Source organism: Dendroctonus ponderosae, unplaced genomic scaffold (genome assembly GCF_020466585.1).
Source record: "Dendroctonus ponderosae isolate FM_Combo_2020 unplaced genomic scaffold, Dpon_F_20191213v2 Dpon_F_20191213_1, whole genome shotgun sequence".
NCBI lineage: Eukaryota > Metazoa > Arthropoda > Insecta > Coleoptera > Curculionidae > Dendroctonus > Dendroctonus ponderosae.
The window spans coordinates 44,955,892-44,967,633 of NW_026017110.1; the positions used below are offsets into that span (position 1 = coordinate 44,955,892).

Genomic DNA, 11,742 nt, shown 5'->3' on the forward strand with positions numbered 1-11,742 from the left:
ATTGGACGCGGCAAGTAGAACACCAAAATCGCTGGAGTCTGAACGTATGGTGCGGAATCGTGGAAGGAAAAATTATAGGACCACATTTTTTTGACCAAACACTTAATGGAGAAAGGTTCTCCGCATTTCTAAGCCCTTTCTTTGCAATCGCTTTTGGAAAAATCTCCTTGCAAACAAAAAGGAACATGTGGTTCTAGTTTGATGTTTGTCCGGCGCATTATAATAGAAACGTATGTCAGCATTTAGACGAGAAATTTTCAAATTGCCTCATTGGAAGAGAAAAAAGTCGACGGAAATGTAACGATGTGGTTTTCACTGAACTGTAGGTAATTTCAACTTGTGTAAGGGCATGTCAAATGAAAAGTATAGTTCCATTTAATTATTTTCGAAAAATCACAAAAATTTGTAATCGCTGCAGAAACCGCGATCTAGTTGTTTTCTCTCAGACTAAACGATTTAACAAAAAAATTATTTTGAAAGATATTAAAATTTTCGTCAAAAATCAAAGAGCGTTCAAAATTACTTAAAAAAAGTGTACTTGTCACATCTCTCTAAAATGAGACGTTTTCCAAAAAACGTAATTCTAAAATTGTCTTGCACGGTCATAGTAATAACGGACGATTTATGTCAGCCTTACTGATCCAGGCTGACTTTTATRGAACCATATTTACGACACCCTTGCCGTGAAGTGCCGCTCCTTGGACAATACTAACTTCCTTCCTATAGTGAATTTCCACGGACTGAACATTTAGTCGGTTAAGTTAAAACAGTCGCGCAAACTAGCGCCCTTTTGTGGCCGCTACTAGAGATTGCGGGAGACAATCGCCGAGGATAAAACTTGGTCCATTCTCAAGGTTAGACGCAGCGTCTATTCGAGATTATCATTTAAAACCTAACCCACAAAATAATTTTCAATAAAATTCTTCTCATACATACATTTTTCTCTTACATAAATCTTTCTCATACATATATTTTCAATTATCGCCCTTAAAAATTTCCACACAATCCTAATTTTCCCTCTCAACCAGTATTAATGAGACCAGACTGTAGCAAAATGCGACAATCTTATCCAACAAATTATCAAGCGTATAAACCCAGCAATCCTCATACAAATGTTTTCAGACCAAATCAAACTAGACCATGCGCCATGTGCCAACCGGCACAATGAATACTTCGCTAGACAGTCTACTTAATTTGTAAAGCCAAATTTTCATCAGCAGTTCAACAAAATCGTTCATTGATATGAACTTAGCAAACAAATATTTTTCTGAAAACATTGTAACGGAAATGGCCTGGGGTACTCACGTTTGGAATGGGGGATCGAAATTCAGGGTATTTCAGTAAATGGGAGCCCCATTTGGGTCCCATTTACTGTCAAATATGACACTGACAAGCGGGAAGTTTCGCACCTGTTCTGGAGATTTCGAGAACCATGTGGGTTACCTGGAGGAAATTATATAAGCGACGACGAGAACCACACGGGGAAGTGAAGTGACAGCAGCGACGAGTGCAGAAGAAGGTTAAACCCGCGAGTCGGAAGAGCGAGCTTTCCGACTGTCATTGTTATTGTTTGTGAAGTTGACGGTAATTTTGAAGTTAGTTTGTTCCTGTTCCGTATTTAAAGCGATACCGAGTGGAATAAAAGTTGTAAGCTGAAGAAAGAGTTTGATACTCGGCCATCCACGGTACAATATTAAACATGATCGATTTGTTGTAGCATCGATATTTCAACAAACTACTCATCAATTCAATGTGAATATACTTGCATCAAAATTATTCAAGATACTTGAAAACAAAACCTTAAATTTTATGATGTTTTTGATGGTCTCATAGGTCTTGATATTTTAAAAGAATTATAAGAAGAATACTCTGGAGGTGTTGTCTGGCGGTGCTTTCGGAGTACAGAAAAAATAGTAATAAAAATCAATTGTTACTAAAGACGGCAACAATGTTTTTCAAGTTAACCTGCGTAATTTACCATACTCCGGTAACCATGGAATTATACAGAAAGTGGCAATGAAATAGACAAAGATAATCGGTAAATTCAACAGGAATCATTCAATGCCGAAACAGACTTTTTCGAAATGTCCCTTATTGTCTTCATAACCTTGAATTAATACTTTGTTTAGCAATTACAAATAAACATACATTTGAGACTTTAACTCCAAACAAGTTAGTGCCAGTGTAATCACCTTATTATCCACTCTTCTTCTGGCAGCTTCTGGTATTCGGTTAATTAACTCCTGCTCAATTGGTACCGGTGTTCGGTAAGCGATGGGTATAATGTGTCGTTGTGCTCTGTTCATTTTACATACGTGACAGGAATACCCTTCCTCGAGATTTATTTGGTGGCTGGAAAAGTGTCAGTTGTTGCGCAATGCTCTGAGTGCCCTGGAAGGCTCTGCTGCAATTATGTTCAATACTTGTTCTTCTGGGTCTGGAATCCGAACATCTATTGTTGTCCACTATCTTCCTGGAGCCAATCTCTATCAGTGTCTCTAGCCCTTTGTTGGCGTGATTTCCTACAGCTTTTGCTATGTTACTGTGGCATTTCTCCAAAACTAATGGCATATCCACAAATTCAAGCAGGCCACAAAGCTTGAAAGTTTCAAGGTCAAAACAGTTTCACAGACTATTGCTATTATTGACAAGGGCTATCCACTTGTAGCTATCTGTTGATGACAAAAAACATCATTGCCGCTTCGACTTTTCAGTAAAAAATTGTAGACGAGAACATTTTTAACACTTCCTTGAAAAATTAACCCAAAAACCAAAGCCATTCAGGTGAGATAAACCATTATAATCAAAATTTCAACCAAATACCCATTATAGTATACCAAATTTTAAAAGATAAAATATAGCATTTCACTCACACGAAGTTCTAGAAAAAATAGATAAAGAGTGTAATCCTGATCAAAAAATCCATAAGAGTCAAGAAAAAGATCCAATAGTCGGAATTTCTACAATCGAATCAGCAGTAAATCACGGTGCCAACGATATAAATTGTTTTTCGTAAGTTTTACATTCACCAGCAAAAAGGTATGATTTTATTTGAAAAGAAAAGAAGACATCTAGTACAAAATTCAGAAGACAACCTCGAGGCTGACGTAATTATTAAAGTAATTTAATTAAAATAATAAAAATTTTCTAGATGGCCACACTTCCGGTTGTACCGGAAGTAGTTATCAACTTGCTTATTTTAAATGGATCTCCCTACATATTATTACATTTTTTAATTCTACTGCAAGTTAGGAATATATTTCATGTACAGTATCCTTTATTTTTCACTTTTTCTATAAGCGAATATGGTCTACTTAATTTGAGGCGCATTTCTTGTAGAAAATGACTTACTTTAATGGAATTTAGACGAAATTTTGATAACTATTAATTCAAAGTGTTAAAAAATAGGTTTCAAAATGTTGAGAAAATCGCCCTAAGTCAATTTTTTTTCTAATGGAAACCTCCGTTTTAGATAATTTTATCTTATTTAGTACTTAAAATAAGGGTATTTTTGTGTAAAGTTGTCCATTTCAAAATTGTTTTGTTTGCGAAATATTGTCAATTTAATGTTTTTATATGGCTATTTTGCCCTAATCTCATTTTAAATCCTGCCACTCCTTTTTTAGTTGCCATGATGAAAGTGACCATTTTAAATATAATTAAATGCCAAACGAATGCTGACAGCTGTCACTTAGGGTTTGAAAATAATTAATAATTCAGTTCAGTTTCTCACGTTCAGCTTGAGGTAAGCGAGTCTCCATTTTCTGCTCAAACTTAACTAACTGAACCGTCCTTTACGTTTTAATATAAGCGATTAATTTCAACTCCACATAAAACTATTTTTGCTGCAGGCTTAAGTACAAGAACTAAAACTTCAGTTAACCAATACATCTAGAAGCCCATTTATAAATTATACTACATTTTTATTAATTATGGTTGGGTTTGAATATAATCGAAGTTTGCTATGGGATTTTTGATTCCCGTAAAGCTAATTAACATTAATTATAATCCTGATGACCTATAAATTTTAGATCCGTTCAATAAAAATGTTCTTTAGGCCAACTTTTCTGGATATATCTCGAATATTGCACACTGAATTTTTAAGAAATATTTATACATTTAACATAAAAACCACTCAAAAGCAAAATATTATCTGGTTCCGATAAGCAAAGAATTTTCATGTTTAAAGAACTCAGTACGTTTCTATTTTTCCAGCTTTCAAGGCCTAATACACGTGTGAAAACATTTTTCGATTTTATTTATCACATATTGAGGCAATTGGAAGAAATATTTAGTGCCTTGCTTGATGTTCTATTTTATGGGGTTTATTAGTTTCTACATATGTTCTTAGTGATTCCCTAATTTTCAAGGAAAGCCGTTTTGCTCTAAATATATCCAGGTGGGCGTTTAATTTTACTTTCAAAACTGAGTTGATTCATGTAAAATGTTAATGTAAAAAGAACATTTAAACCTTTGCTGCCAACTTTGAAAGCTGAGACTGATTAAGACCTTTTTACATTTTCGATGGCTGGCTCAAATTGAGTAGCTGATTGAAGCTTGACTGTATAACATTTTTTTCAGTGAACTTTGAATTTTCTATATTTTTAAGAGTACCTTCACATGTATAATTATTTATGTACTTGCACATGTGACTGATTGGGACCACATTCGAAAAACGCGTACTTTCCGAACCATATGGTGTTAATATATAAATTTTAATAACAGTTTTGATTATTAATAGTAATAAATATTTTATAACATTTTTTAGTTTACAACAAAACACGTTGCTTTGATATGCAAAAAATCACACAAATGATAAAGTGGTTGTTGTTTTATGAAGTAGGTGAAAACTCGCAAGCTTAAAAAATTTCACTTGATGAAGGATTGAAGCTCTTAGTCCAATCCAATGCATTTAACTGTATCACATAGCTTCGGTAGAAATTTTTTTTATTTTGAAGCATCTTTTTTATTATTTTATAGTTATCTGTTGTTGTAAATTTGTTTCTTCTAGATGTTCACAGCAAATTGACAAATGGTTTTTCTGATCATCCGAGTAAAAGTAATTATGTTTACCGTAGGGTTGTGGAACCACAGGATAAACCAGAAAAGTTGGTCCCAAATCAGACAGTTAGCAAAATTTGAGAAAATAAAGATGGTCCGGAAGGAATTCTATGTTTGTGTTTATCGGACGATGGGAATTCAATATTTCTTGCAACCAATTCCAGCTTTGGATCGTATACGTTCCGAGTGGTAAGTTTTGCATTCTTGTGGATTTAATCATTAGTTCAGTTGATTTGATTATATTGGAAATATTTTCACTATTCTGATCTTAAGTTAAGCAGCCCAAAGGTTAGAGACCCAAAAAGCATGTTGAGATCCAAATTGTCTATTATAACAAACTAATTACACCGAAGATTTGCGAAAATTCAATAAAATTTCTAGTAATTAAAGTGATTAGAAATTTGTAATGAAAAAATGTTCACACTTTACAAAGTGTTTCACCGTGAAACGCCGCGATTGATATCTGACAAACTATAGTTAGGAGACATTTGGAAATTGGACAGTATGACCAAGTCAGTGGGGGCAAGCGATCGAAAATATCCTCAAAAAGGCCATACATTCGGTTATACCGGAGGTAGGTATCAACTTGCTTATTTTAAATGGAACACCCTACATATTACTACATTTTTGAATTCAGTTCCAAATTCGGAATAAATTTAGAGTACAATATCCTAGACCTAAGTCTAACCGGTTTTCATATTTTTGAAATTTTATGTTAAAAATTACAGTTGCAACCACTCGAATAACTATTCGTTTTTCCTATAAGAGAATTTAGGTTATAGGGAATAGTCTCTACTTAATTTGAGTGGCATTTTTTGTTGAGAAGAACTTACGAATAATCGAATTTCGATTCCAAACTTTGAAAGGTTTGATGACTATTAATACAAAGTCTAAAAAAAAAGTTTCAAAATGGCTTTGAGAAAACCTACAGCTTTTGCTATGTTACTATAAACCACCCAAAATATATTTTTTTAAATGGAAACCTTCATTTTTGAAAATTTATCTTACTCGGTATTAAAAATAATGATAATTTTGTGTAAAATTATCTATTACAAAAGGGCTTAGTTTTAAGCTTAGGGACAAAAAATGTTATTACGTGCCATTTAAAAACTGATTTTTTGATATTTTTCGTGTCAATGGGTACCCACAAAATGGGTACCCTGATGTCATCTGCGTAGTTACCTTGGGTTTTCAGCTAATTAATTGAATTGAAAACTGTTCCTTAGATATAACTTGTTCCGTAAACATCTGCAATGGCATTTTTTTCATAATCAATTTGCATTTATCAAAAACTATAAGAGTTAAGTTAACAAAACTAGCGTCACTCAAACGCGCAAATGGAAGGCCAAGCCAACCGTGTTAAAGAAATTACGGGTATGCAATAAAATGAGAAAGTTTGGATATAGTTGTCGAACACCCTGTATAGCTAGAAGACTAAATGTATTTCAAATGTTTTTAGGACGACTCGTTATGACCGGAAACAAAAGTTGAAATTTCTACAACCACTTCAAGTTGGAAAACTTCTAATGCACCGTCGGCATTAATCACTCTGCATCAAAACTGCGATTTTACGCAAATCTCTCTGGTAAATATTTACATCAATAATCTGCAACTATTGTCTGAAGTATTAACTATAGAACACAATTCAATTTTGAATGGTTTGGCAACGATCAACTGATACAGGGTATCTAAAATTCAAGTGGCAAACCAAAACTAAAGCGAACTTACATTTAAAAAAACATGGATGATCGTTCTTTTGTTGCATATTAAAACTATAAGCAACATACTTGTCCTATTTGATATAATTGTACTTCATCGATTTTCAATTGTTTTTGAGTTTATAAACATTACTGATTCAATTTGAGCCACCTCCACAAATGTTATTTAAAATTTAAAGAAAATATTAAATACATATTTTAATAATATATTTAATTGGTACTTGGGAAAGTGTCAGTTATTGTGCTCTAGGTGCCCCTGGAAGGGACTGATTCGGTTATGTCCAATACTTGTTCCTCTGTGCCTGGAACCCGAACATCGATTGTCGTCTACTATCTTCCTGGAACCACTCTCCTCGCCCATTGTTGGCGTGAGTTCTTTCAGGTTCTGCTATGTTACTGTAGGATTTCCCCTGAACTAATGTATATCCGCAAATTCGTGAAGGGAAATTGAAAGTAAGTCACAGTTTGACAAATTATTGTGTTTATTGACAAGGGCTATCCACTCGTAAATATCTGTTAATGACAAAAAACATCATTGCCGCTGTGCCTTTTTATCAAAAAATTGTAGAAGTTTTTTCACTTTTTTGATATAAAAAATTTTCGTTATTTGAAGCAAAGATCGTAATTTTTCTTTTTGAATGCTTAAGTTTTCCAATATGCTACCAATTAAACATGGAACAATTTCGAAATAATGCTTAATAACAAAGTTGAAATTCGATCTTCAACTGTTAATATCTTCTAGAAATTTTTGAAAAATTGTTTTTCAATATTTTTCTCGTACTCTCCAAGTGATCCTCTATCACCCCTTAAAAGGAATGACACCAATTTTGAATCACCCTGGATAGTTCCATTTTGTAATAAAAAGTACGGCATTCCTTTTCAAAAATGAGCGTTTGGTTGCCACTTGAGATTGAGACACCTTGTATAAAATGATTTGATTTTAAAATAATTTGGAAATTACCATTTACAACTTTTGTATTTAACATAAACATATTTCCAGGGTTACGGTCATTTATTTCGGTGTATTCATTTTTTCCTTGAAATACGTTTCGGTATTTTTTCGCCATCCTCAGTCTAAAATAGGTAGTGGTTTTTTTTTCAGTTCGGTTAGGTTTCTCGTAGTGTATATCCGGGTCGAATGATTGTGACTAGCAAGGCTGTTCTAACTTTTTTGGCTGTTGCACGGAACAGTTTAGTAGGGGTTAAGGCAAACCGTTGTCCGAGGGTTTGAAGCCAAACATTTCTTCTCGGTCCTGGTCTTCTATGGCCATATATTTTGCTCTGAAGAATGAGCTGCATCAGTCTATACCGATCTTCGTTTCGTGTCATGTGACCCAAGTATTCCAGTTTCCTTTGCTGGATTTTATCGTTTATCTCACACTTTTTATAGTTAAGCCCTCGTAATACTTCAACGTTGGTAATCCGGTCCGTTCAACAACAACATTCTTCTGTAGCAATAACAGTTCTGAAATCCAGTAATTTGTAACTGTATTTGTAATTTGTTTATATCAGGGCAATATTTTCAATCAACCGGCCAATTTTAATTTTAAAGCTTTTTGGCAGGCCACACATTAAGTAACACTTTAATAATTTCCAAAACTTTATTTATTATAAACATAACAAATTGTAATGCAAAATAAAAACAACAGGAAAACGAATATACTTTAAATTTTCAATGAGAAATTTGGCACTGTTTTTAGGATACAAGCTGATCAATATCTGCCGGAATTGATCAGGAAGCTACACGGGCGCAGCTTTCTAAATGTGCATCACTCAGTATTGATCGGTGGTTATTTTTGATCAACTTAATGGTTGAAAATAATCGTTCGCAAACATACGTACTTCCGAAAATTATTTGCTTTGTATTCTTTGGCAAAAACGGAAATTTCGCAGGGCTTGCATAGATTCAGACAAAAATTCGATGTTTTCTGAGAAAAATACATTTTTTAAATCGGTATTATTTTGCATGTCAATCACTTCCATTTGAAAGTTTTCAGGAACTGTATCCACATAGATATTAAATGGGGAGGAAAACATTTTCGTGGAACATTTGGAATCGTTATTGAAATTCGTAGACTAAAATGTCCATTAACTTTTTCGATTTCTAAATGTGAGAAGTGAGACACATTATTCCGCAAAAGATGCTGTTTCCACAATGTTAATTTGCGCTCAAAGCTCTGAGTTTTATCATACAAATTGTGAATAAAGTGTCCTGTGCCTTGAAGTTCCACAATACGATCATTGAGATGCATAGTCATGTCGATAAGAAACCCTAAAGCGCACATACATTTTTTATGACCAAAATAAGGATAAGGCAATCCCTTCATATCCAAGACCAATTGTATTTCGCTTTCTAAGTCGATACTCTTTTCAGTAATGCACCTCTACTAAGCCATAGTACTTCGGTTTAAAAACCGCGTCACCATATTCGGTTTCTAAATATTTCAGGAATTCTTTAAATTCACGGTAATTTAACGCGCTATTCTATAAAATTGATTACTTTAGTTACTGGAACTGTGACATTTGGCAAACTCATTCTTTTCGCGGATACATTTTCCTGATGAATTACGCAGTGGTTAAGGAATTTTCCTTCCTGTTGCTTTCTTAATGTCTGGAAAAAGAATTCTCAATACTCCCCTCCATGCTTGATATTGAGCTGCTCCATCTGTCGATATACCAATAATGTTTTCTAATAAATTTGAAAATGTTTCCAAGACAGACTTTAGATGATCGTACAAGTCTTTGCCGTTTGTAGTTCCTTGCATGGGAATTAGTGAACATAATTATTCACTAATATTAAACTTGGTTTCAAAATCCCGTAAAAATTTAGTCAGTTGCGCTATATCGCTAATATCGCAACTCTCATCAAGTGCCAAAGAACAGTATTCGAACTCTGCAATGCGTTCACGAAGCGTCGCTGGCATGTTCTCGGACAAGCCTTCAGTTCTTCTTGCAATGGTGAATCTTGATAAAACAATGTTTAAAATTATATTAGTTTTATCAGGAGATGCTATTACTGCAATCGCAGTCAGATATTCTTTTATCATCTCTCCGTGATCCATCCGCAAGGGTTAAATTTTTTGACCAGTATTTAATTAACATTAAAACTAGCCTTTACTGCCGTATTTGCTAAAATGGCTTGATTTTTAAAAACTAGCTGCTTGTTTTCTTAAGTTTTTCTTCGTTTTGATTAAAGTCATCTATAAGAAGTTATCCTGTTAAGTTTCTTATTGTTCATGTTTTGTATCGTTTGACCTTTTCATGTTATTTTCTTTTAATGTCGACACAGTCTCTGAGCATATTAAGGATAGAGCTTTATCTTTAACAAAAGAGAAAAATTAATAAAATTTCCACTTTTCTTGAAAATGCCCGCAACCTTCTTTTTTTTGTTTGCTTTTCCGACATGTTATTATGGATTAAAACTTTGAAAGTTAAAAAAATTCGTAGGAAAACTTCATTTTAAATTTAAAAAATTGTTACTTAAAAGCTTAGCAGTCTGACTGATTGAAAAAGCCTGCTGCATAGTTTAAATATATTTTTTAGACGCTGTAGAGACTTCTCAGAGTTTATGTTACTCGTAAAGTAAACTGCTTTGAACAATAAAGAAAAAGTTGATTACTTACTGAAGGGCAAATTGTTTAAACATTAACTTAAAAATCAAGAATTTTTCGTGAAAAACGTTAGAACCGCCGTTTTGTTTTGTTTTTTGAGTACACAAGCGGAACGGTTTTAATTTCGTTTGTCTCATCTTGTATTTTCCATACTTGCGAAAAGTATAAAACTTTTTCATTTGCATTAACGGTGTAAAAGTTATGCTCAAAAAGTTTGTTCGCACTTTTTTTGATCATTTAAAGTTTAAATAATGTTCAACAGCTGGAAAACGCGCACAAACTATTGTCCCAATAATGTGACATCCCTTCGAACAACTTCCTTCAACTTCGAACAAAATCTTATACTTTCACCCATTCAGTGCCTTGGAAAAATCCATTCCGACTGGACTATCGTGCCTTAAGCTATTGGGAGTTGCAAGATATAATTGTTACTTATAATGATTTTAAATTAATATTTTTAATTTGCTAAACCTGGATTTTTTTAGAATTTGGCCAACCTGCTATAGGCGATGAGGAGTTGTGGCAGCTGAACTAAAGTTATCTCCGATATCGAGGCAAGACATTCGATGGGTTTTAACAAGGTTACCTCTAGGATTTGGTAATTATTGTAAATGGATTGAAATGTAAATTTGAAAAAACATAATTACGTAAACAACAGTGAAAAACCATCACTGGAAATCTGTTTTATTTTTCTACTACCTTTGTTTCTCATTTCCAAATCCTCTCATCTCTTACCTCAAATTCGGTGTTTGACTGAGGACATAAAAATCACGAGTTGGATATCCATACTATTTGGAAAGGTTGAATGGAGGATTATCGTTTGAAGGTAGTAATGGTAAATTTTGACTTTCGTCTCTATTTGGTTTTAAGGAGGTCTCATTGATATTATTTGGAAATAGTACTGTTTCAGTTTCCCAAATGCTATTTATTAAGTGCGTCATATTTACTGGAAAATTCCCTTCACCTTTACATCTAATATAATGTAAACTTCCAACCTTGTGCTGTCAGATAGCTTATTGCAATATATGGCTTTGATTTACCATTTGAAGAAATTTTATATTAGATTGTTACAGCTACACCTGTACTTAATTCGAAATTACCAAACGACAAGCTTCAGGCAAAAGTAAGTGAGACTGCAGGCTGTTTAAGACGAAAGCCCATTGTTCAATTTGTACATTTTTATGAAGACCCTAACGGAGCAGGATGAAGAGTAACTTTATGATCAGTATAATGCAAGAAAGAGTAAATATGGAAACGAATCGGATGAAAGCCGAATTGAGTACTTTTGCTGAGAGATCCTATTTACAGAGGTGAACTGAGTAGCCTCTATCATTTAAATATATAATCCAGCT

General features: G+C 33.6%; 2 long non-coding RNA genes across 7 annotated transcripts in view; one reads left to right on the forward strand and one right to left on the reverse strand.

Annotated features, from left to right (window-relative positions):
* Nucleotides 1-1,344, reverse strand: part of LOC125504855 — a 6,168-nt gene extending 4,824 nt beyond the window's left edge. Inside the window, exon 1 of the long non-coding RNA XR_007281751.1 lies at nt 1,306-1,344. This is a non-coding gene — a long non-coding RNA (uncharacterized LOC125504855). The remainder of the gene's footprint in view (nt 1-1,305) is intronic.
* LOC109541412 overlaps nt 1-11,068 on the forward strand; it is a 23,598-nt gene extending 12,530 nt beyond the window's left edge. For 4 of the 6 annotated variants that reach the window (XR_007281750.1, XR_007281749.1, XR_007281747.1 and 1 more), the window contains 3 exons: nt 5,079-5,250; nt 6,521-6,646; nt 10,876-11,068. This is a non-coding gene — a long non-coding RNA (uncharacterized LOC109541412). Of the gene's footprint in view, nt 1-3,580; nt 3,746-4,190; nt 4,400-5,078; nt 5,251-6,520; nt 6,647-10,875 lie in introns of those variants that run through there. The other 2 variants (XR_007281748.1, XR_007281743.1) reach the window with 2 other exon arrangements.
* Nucleotides 11,069-11,742: the final 674 nt, after the last annotated feature.